The 21,931-nt window shown below is 43.5% G+C and overlaps 1 protein-coding gene across 1 annotated transcript in view; it reads left to right on the forward strand.

The window, feature by feature from the left end:
- Nucleotides 1-21,931, forward strand: part of st6galnac3 (ST6 (alpha-N-acetyl-neuraminyl-2,3-beta-galactosyl-1,3)-N-acetylgalactosaminide alpha-2,6-sialyltransferase 3) — a gene marked incomplete at its 3' end in the record, with an annotated part of 146,147 nt that overhangs the window by 68,078 nt on the left and 56,138 nt on the right. The gene's annotated exons all lie outside the window — the stretch shown is intronic.

The raw sequence follows: 21,931 nt of genomic DNA on the forward strand, positions 1-21,931 counted from the left end.
GGCTGCCTCTGGGGTTGTCCTTTTCTTGATGATGAAACAGTTGGCTTAGAAGGCACCTCCCCCTTTTTTACAGACAAAGAAAAGGAGGTGCTGTGGCTTAGCTGGTGAAAGCGCCTGTCTAGTAAACAGGAGATCCTGGGTTCAAATCCCAGCAGCACCTTATGCTGTTGTCTTGACTTTGCAGACTTTAGGCTTTATCAATGGAAATCTTCTTTATAGTAATCAGGAGTCTGTGCAAATCCACTATGTTGAACATTTTCAATAATTGTTCGGCCTGAAGAAGCTCAAAGTCACAAAGACAAACAGCCCGGTTAGCTCAGTCGGTAGAGCATGAGACTCTTAATCTCAGGGTCGTGGGTTCGAGCCCCACATTGGGCGTAAACCTTCATATTTAAATCCTATGAATTTATAGGCTGCCTCTGTGGCAACTGTCTCTTCGTACAACTATAAAATCGACAGCCTGCAGAACTGTCTCTTCACACAACCAGAAAATCAAAACCCTGAGTGATCTGAACTCCACAAGATCAGTCTTACCTTGGTTCCAATGATACCACCTGAAAGAAGTAGTGAATCTTTCTTGCACAGACCCCTGCCAGCTCGTTAGAGACATTGAATGGATAGCTGAATCCTGTCACAACTTGATTGCATTTAAACATCACCTGGCTACAGTCGAGAACCAACTCCTTATTTAGTTAAAGTTGCGTCCGATGTCAAATGGCGTAAAGTTGTAATGTGCATATTGTTGTAATAGTCTTGTCCAAATATGTTTCCGGCATCTTAAAAGAGCAGGTACAGCTGTTCTAGTGAGAAAAGAAGAAACCATTTCTTGGCTTGATGAAACAGTTGGCTTACAAGGCACCTCCTCCTTTTTTTACAGATACAGATAAGGAGGTGCTGTGGCTTAGCTGGTGAAAGCGCCTGTCTTGTAAACAGGAGACCCTGGGTTCAAATCCCAGCAGTACCTTGCACTGTCGTCTCGACTCTGCAGACTTGCGGGAGGATTTATCAATGCAACTCTTCTTGGTAGTAATCGAGACTCTGTGCAAATCCTATATGTTGAACATGTTCTTTATTTATTCGGCCTGAAGAAGCTCAAAGTCACATAGACCAACAGCCCGGTTGGTGGTGGGTTTGAGCCCCACATTGGGCGTAAACCTTCATATTTAAATCCTATACATTTATAGGCTGCCTCTGGGGTTGTCCTTTTCTTGATGATGAAACAGTTGTCTTAGAAGGCACCTCCCCCTTTTTTACAGACAAAGAAAAGGAGGTGCTGTGGCTTAGCTGGTGAAAGTGCCTGTCTAGTAAACAGGAGATCCTGGGTTCAAATCCCAGCAGCACCATATGCTGTTGTCTTGACTTTGCAGACTTTAGGCTTTATCAATGGAAATCTTCTTTATAGTAATCAGGAGTCTGTGCAAATCCACTATGTTGAACATTTTCAATAATTGTTCGGCCTGAAGAAGCTCAAAGTCACAAAGACAAACAGCCCGGTTAGCGGTGCCGGGGGAGCGAGAGACTGGCTACTCTCGTCGAATCACATCTAAGCATGTCCACCTTTGCTATCCAATCACGTCTATGCCTTCCCAGCTTTCCAGCTTTGTCGTCCAATCACCTTCCCAGCTTCCCAGCTTTGTCGTCCAATCACCTGCCCAGCTTTCCAGCTTTGTCGTCCAATCACGTCTACACCTTTCCATCTTTCCAGCTTTGTGCCCGCCCCCCCCCTCCATCGCTATCGTCCATTCATGTCTCATCAATCCCAGCTTCTGACATGCTATGTAAACAAACACAGCAGCATCACCAGCGCCGCAAAAGTTTTCCACGCAAAGGAACAGTAAGTACAACATGAATTATGTCAAATAACATGCATCACGTAAGCTCCAATTTTACCCCCATTCTACTTTATGTAGCTAGCGTTAGCTAACGTAGGTTTGACAGTCATTGCAATAACGTTGGTTTATTTCCAAGAACATGCATGACGTGAGCTCCAATTTTACGCTCGAGTCATTCTACTTTAATATGTACTACCTAACCTAGTTAGACAGTCATTTAATAACGTTAGAACATATTGTCATGCAGTTTTAGCACACTGAAAGAGATTTAGCATAATGATATGTTGTATTCAGATGTTCCTGTTTTAACACAAGGCTTAATATACTACTAGGAGCTGAAATGTGTAGTGGTTCTCAAACTGTGGTACTGGCACCACTGTCATATGATGGTAATTTCTGTGGTGGTGGTAGCCTACTTGGTGTAAAAAGGTTGAGAACCACTCACTGTGTTAGACCCTAACCCTAACCCTATTTGTTGATTTACAAATGCTATTATTTGTTTTTATATTATTGAGTTAGAACTACCCCCATTAATATGTTTATACAGTAGTGTAATGAAACGGAATAGTTATAAACTTTAGCTGGTTTAGTTTAAGCAGCACTTTTCTGTTCTCTAATGGCAGATGGCTTCCAACCACAGGTGATGAGGAATGGATGGCCCGCCTGCGGAGGTTTGCTGCCTCTGGGGTCTGGCCCTCTGAGGCAGGAAACAGACCAGCATCAAACCAGAAAAGGTGGCATGATCTGTATCTGAAGGTAAACTTGGACAAAGTGATTATGTACAATCATAAAACATAAAGCTATGCCATATTAAAAGCAGCCTCTCTCTGTCTCTTTGTAATTGTTGTCTGTGGGCTTCTGTAAAGCTGCTAGTTCTCATTATACAATTATCAGTGTTGTAACAGTAATTTACCATGATCCGTGTCTCAAACGGCATACTGTGTTGGGTCCTTGCACTTGAGGGAAATGGGCCTGGAATGTCCTTGAATTTGATGTTTAACAAGGTGTGGGAACCCTGGTTATTCTCATTTGTGTTATCAGTTTCAAGTTTATTAAAGAAAAAACATTGTTGCATCACAAGCTGAAATGAGATGTTTTTTTACAAGTTAGAAAACAGACCAGAATAGATACAGTATAACAATAACATGTCTACAGTACAGGGAGGAGATAACTAAAAGGATGGACAATGTGAGCACAGCCTGTCAGCTCTTGGTAAGAAGGACTGCTGGTGTCTTTTTGTGTGACTTATTGGCCCTGTGAACAATCTAGTAGTTCTCAGGCCATATTGGTGCTGTGGAGTTTTGAGGGCTCCAAGTAGGGGGTTGGACCCTTCCTCCTCCAGCATCCGCTTGAATTCTCTGGAGGTGGCTTCATCTCTCCTCTCCGCCAGGCTGGGGAACGTTCCACTTGGTAGAGCCATAATACGGCAGCACCTCCGCTGCACACATTCCAGGTCCTGAGTTAGGTTTTTGTTCAGCCCTCCCCAGACTGGAGAAGCATACTCCAAGACAGGTCTGATGAAGCTCACATTTGCCCACTTGCACACTGAGAAGTGGACACTTTTGGGACAATGTAGACACTTTTTTATATTTATTTTATCTTAGTTTACTGTTTGCGTCAATTGCCCCTTTTTTATTATTTCATATAATTTCATTCATGTCTTTGTTGTGTGAGAGAGAGGTATATATTTTGTAATAAATTTGCACTATATTTCTACAGCAGTACTTTTTACTTATTTCTACCAAAAATATCTGTGACAACAGGAGTCAAGCAAAGTATTGCTTTGTGCAACCCCAAGCAGGTAATGAAATGACCAGAAAATGTACATCAACAGAAAAGTATTGCAAACAGTTCCACATTGCATACAAGCATGCACACTTATTACGTCATTCAGAGAAGACAATTACATTGTTTCTGTGCTTTCAAGGCTTATTCCATTTATTGTTAATGGGATTGCATTTATGAATTGGGTCTTCTTTCTAAAGCAGACATCATGTATATATATATATATATATCCGAACACAGACCTCCACCAAGGCCCATGTTCAATGGGTTCTTCCTTGGCCCATGCTACGCCTTTCCATTAAGTTTCATGAAAATCGGCCCAGTAGTTTTGATGTAATCTTGTTGACAAACAGGTATTTGAAAGATGCCCAACACTTGGTAAGCGTTTGGGTTTAGAGATGTGTTCCAGCCGGGATTCAAACATGTCACCTTCACATCCATAGTCCCCCATGTTATAATAGTGAAATGTGATGTTTAGACACATTTCTCAAATTAAGAGGCTCAAAAGTGCGACCTAGAACTTCTGATGGGCAGCAGAGTCAATAGTAACTCTCAATTCACTTCATTTGAACCCAATTTTCTCTCTTTTTCTCTCTTTTTCTTCCTTTTTCTCCTTCCCCCCTTCTTCCCCCTTCTTCCCTTTCTTTCCCCTTCTTCCCCCCTCCATCCAGACTATTGTTCCCCAGCTTTAGCGGAGTCGGTAGAGCATGAGACTCTTAATCTCAGGGTCGTGGGTTCGAGCCCCACATTGGGCGTAAACCTTCATATTTAAATCCTATGAATTTATAGGCTGCCTCTGTGGCAACTGTCTCTTCGTACAACTATAAAATCGACAGCCTGCAGAACTGTCTCTTCACACAACCAGAAAATCAAAACCCTGAGTGATCTGAACTCCACAAGATCAGTCTTACCTTGGTTCCAATGCTACCACCTGAAAGAAGTTGTGAATCTTTCTTGCACAGACCCCTGCCAGCTCGTTCGAGACATTGATTGGATAGCTGAATCCTGTCACAACTTGATTGCATTTAAACATCACCTGGCTACAGTCGAGAACCAACTCCTTATTTAGTTAAAGTTGCATCCGATGTCAAATGGCGTAAAGTTGTAATGTGCATATTGTTGTAAGAGTCTTGTCCAAATATGTTTCCGGCATCTTAAAAGAGCAGGTACAGCTGTTCTAGTGAGAAAAGAATAAACCTTTGCTTGCCTTGATGAAACAGTTGGCTTCCAAGGCACCTCCTCCTTTTTTACAGATAAAGATAAGGAGGTGCTGTGGCTTAGCTGGTGAAAGCGCCTGTCTTGTAAACAGGAGACCCTGGGTTCAAATCCCAGCAGTACCTTGCACTGTCATCTCGACTCTGCAGACTTGCGGGAGGCTATATCAATGCAACTCTTCTTGGTAGTAATCGAGACTCTGTGCCAAATCCTCTATGTTGAACATGTTCTTTATTTATTCGGCCTGAAGAAGCTCAAAGTCACATAGACCAACAGCCCGGTTGGTGGTGGGTTTGAGCCCCACATTGGGCGTAAACCTTCATATTTAAATCCTATACATTTATAGGCTGCCTCTGGGGTTGTCCTTTTCTTGATGATGAAAGGGTTGGCTTAGAAGGCACCTCCCCCTTTTTTACAGACAAAGAAAATGAGTTGCTGTGGCTTAGCTGGTGAAAGTGCCTGTCTAGTAAACAGGAGATCCTGGGTTCAAATCCCAGCAGCACCTTATGCTGTTGTCTTGACTTTGCAGACTTTAGGCTTTATCAATGGAAATCTTCTTTATAGTAATCAGGAGTCTGTGCAAATCCACGATGTTGAACATTTTCAATAATTATTCGGACTGAAGAAGCTCAAAGTCACAAAGACAAACAGCCCGGTTAGCTCAGTCGGTAGAGCATGAGACTCTTAATCTCAGGGTCGTGGGTTCGAGCCCCACATTGGGCGTAAACCTTCATATTTAAATCCTATGAATTTATAGGCTGCCTCTGTGGCAACTGTCTCTTCGTACAACTATAAAATCGACAGCCTGCAGAACTGTCTCTTCACACAACCAGAAAATCAAAACCCTGAGTGATCTGAACTCCACAAGATCAGTCTTACCTTGGTTCCAATGCTACCACCTGAAAGAAGTAGTGAATCTTTCTTGCACAGACCCCTGCCAGCTCGTTAGAGACTTTGATTGGATAGCTGAATCCTGTCGCAACTTGATTGCATTTAAACATCACCTGGCTACAGTCGAGAACCAACTCCCTATTTAGTTAAAGTTGCGTCCGATGTCAAATGGCGTAAAGTTGTGGGGATGTGCATATTGTTGTAAGAGTCTTGTCCAAATATGTTTCCGGCATCTTAAAAGAGCAGGTACAGCTGTTCTAGTGAGAAAAGAAGAAACCGTTTTTTGGCTTGATGAAACAGTTGGCTTACAAGGCACCTCCTCCTTTTTTTACAGATAAAGATAAGGAGGTGCTGTGGCTTAGCTGGTGAAAGCGCCTGTCTTGTAAACAGGAGACCCTGGGTTCAAATCCCAGCAGTACCTTGCACTGTCGTCTCGACTCTGCAGACTTGCGGGAGGCTTTATCAATGCAACTCTTCTTGGTAGTAATCGAGACTCTGTGCAAATCCTCTATGTTGAACATGTTCTTTATTTATTCGGCCTGAAGAAGCTCAAAGTCACATAGACCAACAGCCCGGTTGGTGGTGGGTTTGAGCCCCACATTGGGTGTAAACCTTCATATTTAAATCCTATACATTTATAGGCTGCCTCTGGGGTTGTCCTTTTCTTGATGATGAAAGGGTTGGCTTAGAAGGCACCTCCCCCTTTTTTACAGACAAAGAAAAGGAGGTGCTGTGGCTTAGCTGGTGAAAGCACCTGTCTAGTAAACAGGAGACCCTGGGTTCAAATCCCAGCAGCACCTTATGCTGTTGTCTTGACTTTGCAGACTTTAGGCTTTATCAATGGAAATCTTCTTTATAGTAATCAGGAGTCTGTGCAAATCCACTATGTTGAACATTTTCAATAATTGATCGGCCTGAAGAAGCTCAAAGTCACAAGGACAAACAGCCCGGTTAGCTCAGTCGGTAGAGCATGAGACTCTTAATCTCAGGGTCGTGGGTTCGAGCCCCACATTGGGCGTAAACCTTCATATTTAAATCCTATGAATTTATAGGCTGCCTCTGTGGCAACTGTCTCTTCGTACAACTATAAAATCGACAGCCTGCAGAACTGTCTCTTCACACAACCAGAAAATCAAAACCCTGAGTGATCTGAACTCCGCAAGACAAGTCTTACCTTGGTTCCAATCCTACGACCTGAAAGAAGTAGTGAATCTTTCTTGCACAGACCCCTGCCAGCTCGTTAGAGACTTTGAATGGATAGCTGAATCCTGTCACAACTTGATTGCATTTAAACATCACCATGCTACAGTCGAGAACCAAATCCTTATTTAGTTAAAGTTGCATCCGATGTCAAATGGCGTAAAGTTGTAATGTGCATATTGTTGTAAGAGTCTTGTCCAAATATGTTTCCGGCATCTTAAAAGAGCAGGTACAGCTGTTCTAGTGAGAAAAGAAGAAACCATTTCTTGGCTTGATGAAACAGTTGGCTTACAAGGCACCTCCTCCTTTTTTTAGAGATACAGATAAGGAGGTGCTGTGGCTTAGCTGGTGAAAGCACCTGTCTAGTAAACAGGAGATCCTGGGTTCAAATCCCAGCAGCACCTTATGCTGTTGTCTTGACTTTGCAGACTTTAGGCTTTATCAATGGAAATCTTCTTTATAGTAATCAGGAGTCTGTGCAAATCCACTATGTTGAACATTTTCAATAATTGATCGGCCTGAAGAAGCTCAAAGTCACAAGGACAAACAGCCCGGTTAGCTCAGTCGGTAGAGCATGAGACTCTTAATCTCAGGGTCGTGGGTTCGAGCCCCACATTGGGCGTAAACCTTCATATTTAAATCCTATGAATTTATAGGCTGCCTCTGTGGCAACTGTCTCTTCGTACAACTATAAAATCGACAGCCTGCAGAACTGTCTCTTCACACAACCAGAAAATCAAAACCCTGAGTGATCTGAACTCCACAAGATCAGTCTTACCTTGGTTCCAATGCTACCACCTGAAAGAAGTAGTGAATCTTTCTTGCACAGACCCCTGCCAGCTCGTTAGAGACTTTGAATGGATAGCTGAATCCTGTCACAACTTGATTGCATTTAAACATCACCATGCTACAGTCGAGAACCAAATCCTTATTTAGTTAAAGTTGCATCCGATGTCAAATGGCGTAAAGTTGTAATGTGCATATTGTTGTAAGAGTCTTGTCCAAATATGTTTCCGGCATCTTAAAAGAGCAGGTACAGCTGTTCTAGTGAGAAAAGAAGAAACCATTTCTTGGCTTGATGAAACAGTTGGCTTACAAGGCACCTCCTCCTTTTTTTAGAGATACAGATAAGGAGGTGCTGTGGCTTAGCTGGTGAAAGCGCCTGTCTTGTAAACAGGAGACCCTGGGTTCAAATCCCAGCAGTACCTTGCACTGTCGTCTCGACTCTGCAGACTTGCGGGAGGCTTTATCAATGCAACTCTTCTTGGTAGTAATCGAGACTCTGTGCAAATCCTCTATGTTGAACATGTTCTTTATTTATTCGGCCTGAAGAAGCTCAAAGTCACATAGACCAACAGCCCGGTTGGTGGTGGGTTTGAGCCCCACATTGGGCGTAAACCTTCATATTTAAATCCTATATATTTATAGGCTGCCTCTGGGGTTGTCCTTTTCTTGATGATGAAAGGGTTGGCTTAGAAGGCACCTCCCCCTTTTTTACAGACAAAGAAAAGGAGGTGCTGTGGCTTAGCTGGTGAAAGTGCCTGTCTAGTAAACAGGAGATCCTGGGTTCAAATCCCAGCAGCACCTTATGCTGTTTTGTTTTGACTTTGCAGACTTTAGGCTTTATCAATGGAAATCTTCTTTATAGTAATCAGGAGTCTGTGCAAATCCACTATGTTGAACATTTTCAATAATTGTTCGGCCTGAAGAAGCTCAAAGTCACAAAGACAAACAGCCCGGTTAGCTCAGTCGGTAGAGCATGAGACTCTTAATCTCAGGGTCGTGGGTTCGAGCCCCACATTGGGCGTAAACCGTCATATTTAAATCCTATGAATTTATAGGCTGCCTCTGTGGCAACTGTCTCTTCGTACAACTATAAAATCGACAGCCTGCAGAACTGTCTCTTCACACAACCAGAAAATCAAAACCCTGAGTGATCTGAACTCCACAAGATCAGTCTTACCTTGGTTCCAATGCTACCACCTGAAAGAAGTAGTGAATCTTTCTTGCACAGACCCCTGCCAGCTCGTTAGAGACTTTGATTGGATAGCTGAATCCTGTCGCAACTTGATTGCATTTAAACATCACCTGGCTACAGTCGAGAACCAACTCCCTATTTAGTTAAAGTTGCGTCCGATGTCAAATGGCGTAAAGTAGTGGGGATGTGCATATTGTTGTAAGAGCCTTGTCCAAATATGTTTCCGGCATCTTAAAAGAGCAGGTACAGCTGTTCTAGTGAGAAAAGAAGAAACCATTTTTTGGCTTGATGAAACAGTTGGCTTACAAGGCACCTCCTCCTTTTTTTACAGATAAAGATAAGGAGGTGCTGTGGCTTAGCTGGTGAAAGCGCCTGTCTTGTAAACAGGAGACCCTGGGTTCAAATCCCAGCAGTACCTTGCACTGTCGTCTCGACTCTGCAGACTTGCGGGAGGCTTTATCAATGCAACTCTTCTTGGTAGTAATCGAGACTCTGTGCAAATCCTCTATGTTGAACATGTTCTTTATTTATTCGGCCTGAAGAAGCTCAAAGTCACATAGACCAACAGCCCGGTTGGTGGTGGGTTTGAGCCCCACATTGGGCGTAAACCTTCATATTTAAATCCTATACATTTATAGGCTGCCTCTGGGGTTGTCCTTTTCTTGATGATGAAACAGTTGGCTTAGAAGGCACCTCCCCCTTTTTTACAGACAAAGAAAACGAGGTGCTGTGGCTTAGCTGGTGAAAGCGCCTGTCTAGTAAACAGGAGATCCTGGGTTCAAATCCCAGCAGCACCTTATGCTGTTGTCTTGACTTTGCAGACTTTAGGCTTTATCAATGGAAATCTTCTTTATAGTAATCAGGAGTCTGTGCAAATCCACTATGTTGAACATTTTCAATAATTGATCGGCCTGAAGAAGCTCAAAGTCACAAGGACAAACAGCCCGGTTAGCTCAGTCGGTAGAGCATGAGACTCTTAATCTCAGGGTCGTGGGTTCGAGCCCCACATTGGGCGTAAACCTTCATATTTAAATCCTATGAATTTATAGGCTGCCTCTGTGGCAACTGTCTCTTCGACAGCCTGCAGAACTGTCTCTTCACACAACCAGAAAGTCAAAACCCTGAGTGATCTGAACTCCGCAAGACAAGTCTTACCTTGGTTCCAATCCTACGACCTGAAAGAAGTAGTGAATCTTTCTTGCACAGACCCCTGCCAGCTCGTTAGAGACTTTGAATGGATAGCTGAATCCTGTCACAACTTGATTGCATTTAAACATCACCTGGCTACAGTCGAGAACCAACTCCTTATTTAGTTAAAGTTGCATCCGATGTCAAATGGCGTAAAGTTGTAATGTGCATATTGTTGTAAGAGTCTTGTCCAAATATGTTTCCGGCATCTTAAAAGAGCAGGTACAGCTGTTCTAGTGAGAAAAGAATAAACCTTTGCTTGCCTTGATGAAACAGTTGGCTTCCAAGGCACCTCCTCCTTTTTTACAGATAAAGATAAGGAGGTGCTGTGGCTTAGCTGGTGAAAGCGCCTGTCTTGTAAACAGGAGACCCTGGGTTCAAATCCCAGCAGTACCTTGCACTGTCATCTCGACTCTGCAGACTTGCGGGAGGCTATATCAATGCAACTCTTCTTGGTAGTAATCGAGACTCTGTGCCAAATCCTCTATGTTGAACATGTTCTTTATTTATTCGGCCTGAAGAAGCTCAAAGTCACATAGACCAACAGCCCGGTTGGTGGTGGGTTTGAGCCCCACATTGGGCGTAAACCTTCATATTTAAATCCTATACATTTATAGGCTGCCTCTGGGGTTGTCCTTTTCTTGATGATGAAAGGGTTGGCTTAGAAGGCACCTCCCCCTTTTTTACAGACAAAGAAAATGAGTTGCTGTGGCTTAGCTGGTGAAAGTGTCTGTCTAGTAAACAGGAGATCCTGGGTTCAAATCCCAGCAGCACCTTATGCTGTTGTCTTGACTTTGCAGACTTTAGGCTTTATCAATGGAAATCTTCTTTATAGTAATCAGGAGTCTGTGCAAATCCACTATGTTGAACATTTTCAATAATTGATCGGCCTGAAGAAGCTCAAAGTCACAGAGACAAACAGCCCGGTTAGCTCAGTCGGTAGAGCATGAGACTCTTAATCTCAGGGTCGTGGGTTCGAGCCCCATTGGGCGTAAACCTTCATATTTAAATCCTATGAATTTATAGGCTGCCTCTGTGGCAACTGTCTCTTCGTACAACTATAAAATCGACAGCCTGCAGAACTGTCTCTTCACACAACCAGAAAATCAAAACCCTGAGTGATCTGAACTCCACAAGATCAGTCTTACCTTGGTTCCAATGCTACCACCTGAAAGAAGTAGTGAATCTTTCTTGCACAGACCCCTGCCAGCTCGTTAGAGACTTTGAATGGATAGCTGAATCCTGTCGCAACTTGATTGCATTTAAACATCACCTGGCTACAGTCGAGAACCAACTCCTTATTTAGTTAAAGTTGCATCCGATGTCAAATGGCGTAAAGTTGTAATGTGCATATTGTTGTAAGAATCTTGTCCAAATATGTTTCCGGCATCTTAAAAGAGCAGGTACAGCTGTTCTAGTGAGAAAAGAATAAACCTTTGCTTGCCTTGATGAAACAGTTGGCTTCCAAGGCACCTCCTCCTTTTTTACAGATAAAGATAAGGAGGTGCTGTGGCTTAGCTGGTGAAAGCACCAGTCTTGTAAACAGGAGACCCTGTGTTCAAATCCCAGCAGTACCTTGCACTGTCGTCACGACTCTGCAGACTTGCGGGAGGCTTTATCAATGCAACTCTTCTTGGTAGTAATCGAGACTCTGTGCAAATCCTCTATGTTGAACATGTTCTTTATTTATTCGGCCTGAAGAAGCTCAAAGTCACATAGACCAACAGCCCGGTTGGTGGTGGGTTTGAGCCCCACATTGGGCGTAAACCTTCATATTTAAATCCTATACATTTATAGGCTGCCTCTGGGGTTGTCCTTTTCTTGATGATGAAAGGGTTGGCTTAGAAGGCACCTCCCCCTTTTTTACAGACAAAGAAAAGGAGGTGCTGTGGCTTAGCTGGTGAAAGCGCCTGTCTAGTAAACAGGAGACCCTGGGTTCAAATCCCAGCAGCACCTTATGCTGTTGTCTTGACTTTGCAGACTTTAGGCTTTATCAATGGAAATCTTCTTTATAGTAATCAGGAGTCTGTGCAAATCCACTATGTTGAACATTTTCAATAATTGATCGGCCTGAAGAAGCTCAAAGTCACAAGGACAAACAGCCCGGTTAGCTCAGTCGGTAGAGCATGAGACTCTTAATCTCAGGGTCGTGGGTTCGAGCCCCACATTGGGCGTAAACCTACATATTTAAATCCTATGAATTTATAGGCTGCCTCTGTGGCAACTGTCTCTTCTCTCTTCACACAACCAGAAAATCAAAACCCTGAGTGATCTGAACTCCGCAAGACAAGTCTTACCTTGGTTCCAATCCTACGACCTGAAAGAAGTAGTGAATCTTTCTTGCACAGACCCCTGCCAGCTCGTTAGAGACTTTGAATGGATAGCTGAATCCTGTCACAACTTGATTGCATTTAAACATCACCTGGCTACAGTCGAGAACCAACTCCTTATTTAGTTAAAGTTGCGTCCGATGTCAAATGGCGTAAAGTAGCGGGGATGTGCATATTGTTGTAAGAGTCTTGTCCAAATATGTTTCCGGCATCTTAAAACAGCAGGTGCAGCTGTTCTAGTGAGAAAAATAGAAAATATTTCTCTATCCTAGCCTATACAGATGCCCTCCTCTCACCTCAAGAGGAGTGCCTCCTTACAATGGAGTCATACGCCAAAGTAGTTGCCATGCTTGTCATTTGCTAAATAAAGCCGCTTGTTAAATATGACCAACTGGCCTCTCATGATTGAATTATTCTCATTTCATTTCATGGTTTTAGTGGAATGCCACTGAAGAAAATATGATACGCATCTTATCGTGAGGCCCTTGCCAATACCCAGCACTATCAGTGAGTGACACCATTGCTCAAGTTGCTTGCGTTGCGGACATCACTGATGATGTTACAGACAACTGATGATGTCAACTAAGCATGCTCGGCCCGATGACACACACACACACACACACACACACACACACACACACACACCGCCCGAGTTGCTCGAGTGATGTTACTCGAACAAAGTTAAAACGCCATGCAAATCCTGAAGCCAAGCGCAAGAATTTCCATAACATGTTTATCGGACACTGTCACCTGTTCTAGTATTTCGCACACTGCTATTGGATCCCAAATAGCTTATGACGCCAAACTTTAAAAAAGGCTTGCTGAGAAGTCAAAGCGACAGCGAGCCGATTTAGACATTTTTCATATTAGAATGAGCTTCCTAATTCATGTCATAAACAGGTAACCTTTTCTTTTATGATGCAGTCACACTGTATAACCCTCCATTAGTATTAAGCTACAATCACAAGGTTTCACCTCCATACTAAAAATTCATTCAAATGCGCTCAGACAAAAGCAGTGGCTCCTAATGGTTTTTCTTTATTCATTAAATCAGCTTTCCTGTGATGGGTCTGAAAACCCCATTTTGATGCTGTGGTGTGCATTATTTCTTTCCCTATGTCTGTGATCCTATTCTTCTGCCTTCAAACAGCTCTGTGCTGTATATTCCCCGCACAATTTATGGAAATTGAAATATCAAAGCCTTTTAATTCCCACCACATCAAAATGTAAAACCGAGCCGCGCGTTTGTTGTTTGGGGAGGCAGCAGGCAGCAAAAATTGAAATTGTACTCGTCATAGTGCTGGATATATTGGATCGTCACACAGGAAAATCGTATGTATTTCGCACGCAGAGACACGCATGCAACATTTCCGGGTGACAGAGATGAGCTTTTCGCCATAATGGCGCTCACTCTGATCGGACAGCGATGCCTCTACACACCTAGTAGAGTCGTATGGACGCCCTCCTCCTACTGGATGCCTTCCATCATATTCCGCAGGCTGGTATTGGCAGATTAATGCAGAGCCTCCTCACCCCGCCTCCGGAGACTTTCCTCCGCCCAGAGGCAATCACGCATTACAGCAGCCTCTACGTCTGCACCTCCTTCTGGGTCCAGACAAGCCTGCTTACCGTAAATCACTCTGGCCCTCTCCCCACAGAGATTTATGTAAATCATATGAAAGACTGGCAGCTACAGCAGCTTTTAGGCATCTTTTTGGCTCAAGTTCCCTTCCAGTGAGTTCTCAACACGGCAGATCAGAAGGGGCAGTGATTGGCCTGAAGGTGAATGTCAACAGTGTTCTGCAGGCTTCCTAAATGTCTGGCGTACTGTAGGGCTGGGGGATATGGACCAAATCCAAGATCACAATATCAAGATAACCATAAATACCTCAATATCAATACTGCAACGATATTGTAGGGATGACTATTAGTGCTTTCACAGAATATTTATACAATGAGATGTTGGATAATGTGGATGATATATAATGACTGAGTGGGTAAAGGCAAATAATAGAACAGTTTGAACAGTCTGGTAAGTTCAGAAAATGACATCACTTTACTGTAATGCAGCCTTAAATAATCAGGAAGTCATATCACCATATTACCATATCCAAAATCCAAGGCGATATCTAGTCTCATATGTCGATTTAATATTGATATATTGCCCAGCCCTAGTCTGACGACGGACAGACAGAAGTGCGGTGTGGTGATACCTTTGTGTCAGGTGTCAGGATTACGTCCAGATTGAAAGTCTGCTGTGTGAGTTGTCAGCCTCCGTAAAGCACACAGCAACAGCAAGCGGTCATGTCTCTCCTGGACAGTGGGGCGAGCTGCTTGATCCACGGCGAGGAAGCCTATGTGGAGCGTGTGTATAATGCATAACCCAGTGGCGTGCGAAAGGTCTGCCTCATTTTCCTGATTTGATTGAGTCTGTCTCTGCGTGTGATCAATTGTTCCCACTCTCCTTTACAGGACAAATAGGGCACATTTGTCTTGTGACGCTTCTCTGGAGCCGTTGGATTCGTGCCTCTGGTCCATCACAGACTGAGGCAGAAACTCCATTTCATTTCAACTCAAAAATGTTGAATTCCGGCCCTTTGAAATGTAAACAATGGCCAATGTTGCAGAAAGTACTTGGCTACTGTCCTATCAAATAAAGGCAATATATATATATATATATATATATATATATATATATATATATATATATATATATATATATATATATATATATATATATATATATATATATATATATATACATATATATATATACATATATATATATATGGGGGGGGGGGGTTCTTGGGGAGGGGGGTTTGCCTTTATTTGATAGGACAGTAGACAGACAGGAAAGGTGGGAGAGAGAGAGGGGATGACATGTGGCAAAGAACCACAGTCGGGTCAGCCGCGCGAAGGACCATGCCTTTCTGGTATGCGCACTACCAGGTGAACCACCGCCTGGCAGAAAGTGTTTTAATATCTGGCCTGCTTTCTTGATCATTTTAATGAGAAATCTTCCAGATAATTCAAAATGACCTCGTGATAGAAAAACACTGATGTGAGAAAAAGGTTATTAACTCAAAGCAGTTGTTCAGTCTCTCTGAGATGGCATTTCAGAAGTAAATTGCATTTCTGCTTGAATATTGTAATGCTTGACATTAGCAAGGCCATTGGAAATAAAGGCTGCTCTTGCTGCATTTTTCAAAGCTGGACAGTTAAAGGGCCACTTTGCCGATTTTTCAACCAGCTTTGTATCATTCCCAAATCAGTAGTATATGCAAATGAGCCTGGACCGAGATCTCCCCGTAAATTCGTAGAACTTCCTAATGATGTCATTTGGACCAGGACGTTCTGTGAATGGAGGCAGGGAGAGCAATAATGATCGTGATAGTAATAGGATGAATCAGCATGTTTGTAAACAAATTAATTGGCTCTGTTTCCAGGTGCAACTGTCTGTTTAAACAGCAGTTCATGGTGATCCATGCCCTCTTTGAACGAGTCACCACTTTTAGGACTCTATCACCTCAATTCAGCTTTAATTGATCTTTTGTACTGTGTGAGAAATTGACAAATTGCAATTTATGTTTTATATTTTTCTTCAACCTTTATAATGGGACCCGAGCCAGGAACACATTTTAAAACTGCGACAGTTCACGCAACTTTAACACTACATACATATACATGAGACCCTTTGGCTAGTTCTGATTCTGATGCGATTTGATGTATAGTTTTTGAGATATTAATGTTTGTTTGGCACAGCTTTTCAGCTTTATTTCAGTTTCTGCTGAAGGGGCACCTGGAAGTACTTTTTTGTTGTTGTGATGTCACGCTGATTCGTAATAGTGATAGTGATAATGATAACAGTAATAGTGACACCAAGGCAAAACTAACTCCAAATGACATCATTATGACAACATTTGGACCAGGAAGTTCTGTGATGAACGGGCAGCTCTCGGCCCAAGATGCAAGAGGGAGGGACGTTAAATATAGTTAATTTGCATATATACTAGTCATTTTGTAATGATACAAAGCTGTTTGAAAATCTGCTAGGTGGCCCTTTAAAGCGAATCGATGGATTGCACAGAAGGACTGTTATGTCCCAGGGAGGCATGTTACATGGGTGCTTGGCACGTTAATGTCATAATTATTGCTCATTAATAAATTGGTTTGGAGCATTTTAATGAACTTAAAGGTTAGGTGCACTCTCCAATGCCATAAATTAATGATGAGCATGTCCATTAAGCTTGCTTTTTTAAATAACCTACTTTAAAAGGTTGTGCTTTAAAATCTCAGGCTTTGCACTCGGCTATGTGGTGAGTAGATTTTGTGGTTGTTCTAGCGAGGGCCAAAATGATTGGGATCATAATAGTGCACTCTGCTTGTGATTAGTGCATGCCACACTGAAACAGCACCGTCATCAACATGAATCTCTTGGCTATGAATTGTGATAGAATGTCACAGTTTGGTGGATGGGGTTTTAACCTTTTATTGAGATATAGGGCATTACAGTTAGAGAAGGAAGTGCTTATAGCCTCTAGGCCACAGGTGCACAGTTATTTTTCCTGTGGGGCCACAGGGGAAACCCAGATTGTTGCCGGGGGCCAAAAAACAAATGTCATGCCATAATCTCAAATTTGATCGCTAGATTAAATTATAGAAAACATACTGTGAATTTAGTTCTCAACATTTATTATATTGAAAATCACTCCAAACAGCCAATTTAGGTACAGTAATCTCTTCTTGAGAAAGTGAGAACCCTTCTTACAGTACAGAAGTACAGTCAAAAGGGATCAAGTCACTTTGATTTCAGTGCTTTCAAACTACTTTTGATGCTCATTTTAACTTTTTCCTTAACCTTAATTTATCCTGGGAAAGTCGACTGATCACATGCTCTTTTTGACCAGTGCCCTGCTTCATACACCAACACACTTCAAGTCTGCACCTTTGTCTATAAATGTATACACACCTGCCTCTCTCCCTGCACTGTGTAGGTTATTCTTTCAACAAAATTCTAACATACATACATACACATAACACAAGACACTCAGATCGCCTTCACCCCCCACTACTAACAATCAATTTTCAATATGCTACAGAAGTGCTATGCTATGGAACACATACATTCTCCTTTAACTTAAAATCTCCTTGATGAGTCACACATAGACACAGCCCACATATATTCCACTTACACCTCACAAAGCCTTTTTAACGGTCTACTTGTCTGACTACATTACTCCTCTTTTGTTATTTTCTTTTTTTACTGTTGCTTTCTTTTTCTTGTTTCTTGTTTGCTTGTTTCTCTTGTTTTTGTTTATCGCTTATAGTTTAGCGTTTTTGGTCGCTGCCATCTTGGTTTTCATGTAGCTTGCGCTAGACGGCGCGAGAGCGGGGGTTTCCCACAGAGCCGCAGCTCCGCCTGCTATAGGTCTGTGATCGGCGAGCTGTACGATCACTGGACAGGCAACCTGTCAATCACGCCCAAAACATTGTCTTTTCTATCATCTATTTTACTCTGAACGGGGGAGTTGTATAAAAATGCTGTCATGAAAGGTGAAATTAGCTAGATAGACCAAAACCGTTTTTTGAACCAGGCTGGTAACACGTTTATTTACCGTGGAAAGACGGGCATTTTAACATGGAGGTGAATGGGCATTGACTCGCCCTTGCAGCCAGCCTCAAGTGGCCATTTGAGGAATTGCAGTTTTTGCCACTCCTGCAGTGGCGTCAATGCGGAAGTAGGACGCTGCTCCTGCCTCGATCTAACCTCCACAGCCACAGAGGGTTAACAGAACCTGCAGCCAGCCAGCCAGCATTCCCTACAGAGCCCAGCCAATCTCGCTGTGCCCGAGAGGCGTGATGGAGTTATGAGCCGGGCTGAGGGGGGCGCGTGCTAATGGACGACCCGCTGACAGCTCAAGGCTGTGGTGATGTGTGTTTCAAGCAGCCAGTGAGCGGAGAGGTCCGAGCCCCGGACCACAGATCATTTCGTGGCCCGTGATGCCTCCGGAAAAATTCAACAGTTTTTGTTTTGCTTCGGCACCTTTCTAAGCCACTGGCCTCATCATGTTTGAGCACAGCTGTGACTGAAGATAAACACGGGGGCGTCTGGTAGAGGTAAAAGCACTCTGCTACCACCGTGGAGACCCGGGTTCAATTCCCGGTAGCGGTACTTCCGGGCTAGGCCAGATGTTCCTACAGACACAATTGGCCGTGTCTGTGGGTGGGAAGCCGGTGTGGTGGGGGTGCCTGTTCGGGGGGGTGGAGGGGAACTGGGGGGGGGGGGGAATAGCGTGATCCTCCCACGCACTACGTCCTGCCGGTGAAACACCTCGCTGTCAGGTGAAAAGAAGCGGCTGGCGACTGCACATGTATCGGAGGAAGCATGTGCTAGTCTACACTAGCTCTCCCCTGATCGGCAGAGGGGGTGGAGCAACGACCGGGGCAGCAGGGGTTATTGGCCAAGTACAATCGGGGAGAAAAATGGGAGAGAAATCCGGAAAACAAAAATGTAAAAAATGAAAGTAAATGAAACACGGAGCTAATCAGGAGCCATATAGCTGTAATACAATTGATTGGATTTGGTGGACTGCACACTCAATCGCTCTTGTTTGTTGATTGAATGCAGAACATGCAAGAAGGGAATTGCAGGCCCATTTCCTAAGCCGTGGGCCACATCGCAGCACAAATGGTAAATGGCCTGCATTTATATAGCGCTTTTATCCAAAGCGCTTTACAATCAGTAGATAGTCTACATTCACCCATTCATACACCGATGGCGGCAGGCTGCCACGCAGGGTGCCTACACACCATCGGGAGCAAGGAGGGTTAAGTGTCTTGCCCAAGGACACAGCGACAGCAGCTGGGAGGGAGCGGGGATCGAACCGCCAACCCTTGCATCATTGGCCGACCCGCTCTACCTCCTGAGCTAAAGCCGCAATTTGTATTTAAACCAGTGACATTAGTGATATATTCTCCATTAAGCAAATGATCAAGCGGCTTAGTCCTGACACCAGGGTTTTTCTTTCTTTTCTAACTTTCTCTTGCATTCATTCATTCAGTTTAATCTCATCAAAACAAACCAAGCATATTCGCTTCATTTAGGTAAATCCCCCATTTCAGAGTGGGAAAGGTTTCTTCATGACAAGTCCTGAGTGACCTGAGAGCGCCCACATTCAATTAAACTTGATGTTAGTTCTCAGCACACTGACATTAATCTTCGGAAATAAATGAAACTTTATAGAAGTGTAAAACGCTGATGAACATCACGTCATTACTAAATGCATTTATTTTGTTCTGAGCATGCTACCCACTTGCCAAAGCATCAATTCAGAATTATTGATATTATTATACATGTTAACTCTAGTGTCATAAACTTTAACATCATGCTGTAGCAAGTAAGGTATTTTTGAAGACTGTTCAGTTATATCTGAAAGTCTTTAAACGTATCATTTTGACAACCAATGACGATGTTAATTACTATCCTAAACACACACAGACACACACACACACACACACACACACACACACAAACGTACAGTAATACAGCAGCCTACGTTTGACTTTTGTGATAGCAGTCATTTTTTAACTCACTTTCTTCCAACGTGGGATATTTCATTTTGGGACAAAACTCTTAAAAGGTGCAATAAGTCTGATTTTTACTGCGCCATATATAGCACCAAATGACCATAATATATCTGCTGGGAGTGGACAGGGTTTCAGTGACTCAACAATAACTTTGCCAGGTCCTGTGATTTCTGGCTTTCAACTCACTTTCCAGCTCATACTCTGTTTTGGAACAAGAACTCCCCGGCCACTGGAAGACATCCTCACTTCTCCCACCACTTACTCACATTTTCATCTACTGAGTGATTGAGTCCAACATCATAATTCTTCTACAAAAGCTAAAAAGGCTCATTCACAAGCCAAAAAAGCAAATGATATGGTATTATTATTATTACAGTATTTTGCATTGTGACTTTGCTATTGGATCCATTTGTCTATTGGATCTCTGATCCGTCTCTATTTTTCTCTATTGTGCACATGTGAGTTCAATGTCAATTCCATGCCTCTGTCAGCTGTGCCGGGGAGCTTTCGATGTTGTTTCCTTGCTCACCAATAGAGGCAGGGTGGGAATTACACAGAGACCATGGAGGCCATGGCCTCCGTGGCTCCTCCCTCTGGCCGTGATGCCCTGAGATCCCTAAGGCCACCTTGACAGTGCCCTGCTACCAACTGTTAGTGCTTTAAAAACACCAGTGGTCTCAGTTGAATGGAGCCTGCCCTATGCACAGGATGTGTAATAATTGGCTCATTTTAACACACATTTCAGAAGAATTGCCCTTCACAATGTCAACAGAGCAGTTGCCTTTGTGCCCTGGCATGTGGCCTTGTGCTCTAAAACAAATTGGGACACCGAAGGCCAGATGGCCTTGGCCCTAAAATGCCAAAATTCCCACCTTGGATAGAGGGCGACCAAACTCATAGATTACTTAACTTACTTACTTACTTAAATTACCTTTAACTCTCAAATCTTTGGCACCAGGGCGATACAGGGGGCGCTTTTCAATTGGAGCACCCAGGGTCATGTCCTTATTTGGACAAGCATCCTCCCTACTGAAGTGTCCTTGGGCAAGGCACCAAATCAGTTCTCGCCCCAGGGCTGCTGCTTTGTCACTGAGCCTGAACTCCTCGTGCTGCTCTGTCACTGAGCCTGACCTCCTCGTGCTGCTCTGTCACTGAGCCTGACCTCCTCGTGCTGCTCTGTCACTGAGCCTGACCTCCTCGTGCTGCTCTGTCACTGAGCCTGAACTCCTCGTGCTGCTCTGTCACTGAGCCTGAACTCCTCGTGCTGCTCTGTCACTGAGCCTGACCTCCTCGTGCTGCTCTGTCACTGAGCCTGACCTCCTCGTGCTGCTCTGTCACTGAGCCTGACCTCCTCGTGCTGCTCTGTCACTGAGCCTGAACTCCTCGTGCTGCTCTGTCACTGAACCTGAACTCCTCGTGCTGCTCTGTCACTGAGCCTGAAGTCCTCGTGCTGCTCTGTCACTGAGCCTGAACTCCTCGTGCCGGGGGCAAAGTAAAAAGAGTTTCCCCGCGGAGATTCATTAAGTAAAGGATAAAGTACAGCGAGCCGATCATTATTGGAAAATAAACCCCTTCAGGCTGATTCAGACCCCTCTGCATGCTTATTACACGGCTACGTACTAAAGAAATCAATAATTGTACACGAAATAGTCTGTTAGATTCTAAGTTGGAACTGTATCCATAGCAACATAACTTCTTAAGATTAGCCTACTTAGCGTTATCATTTTTAAACTGAACATTTCCATTGGAATATTGATGTTGACATTTTTGTCCCCATTCATCTCAACAGCTTTGCAGTTGACACACCTGTAAAAAATTAAGCTAACGTTACATGCTAACTAGCTTTAGCTTTGGCATGCTGCTAACACACCAGCTGGGTAGAAACAACAACATTACCTGGATTCATCTGAGATGTTTCTAACGGC

The sequence above is a fragment of the Poromitra crassiceps genome (genome assembly GCF_964638095.1).
Source record: "Poromitra crassiceps genome assembly, chromosome: 17".
NCBI classification, from domain to species: Eukaryota; Metazoa; Chordata; class Actinopteri; order Beryciformes; family Melamphaidae; genus Poromitra; species Poromitra crassiceps.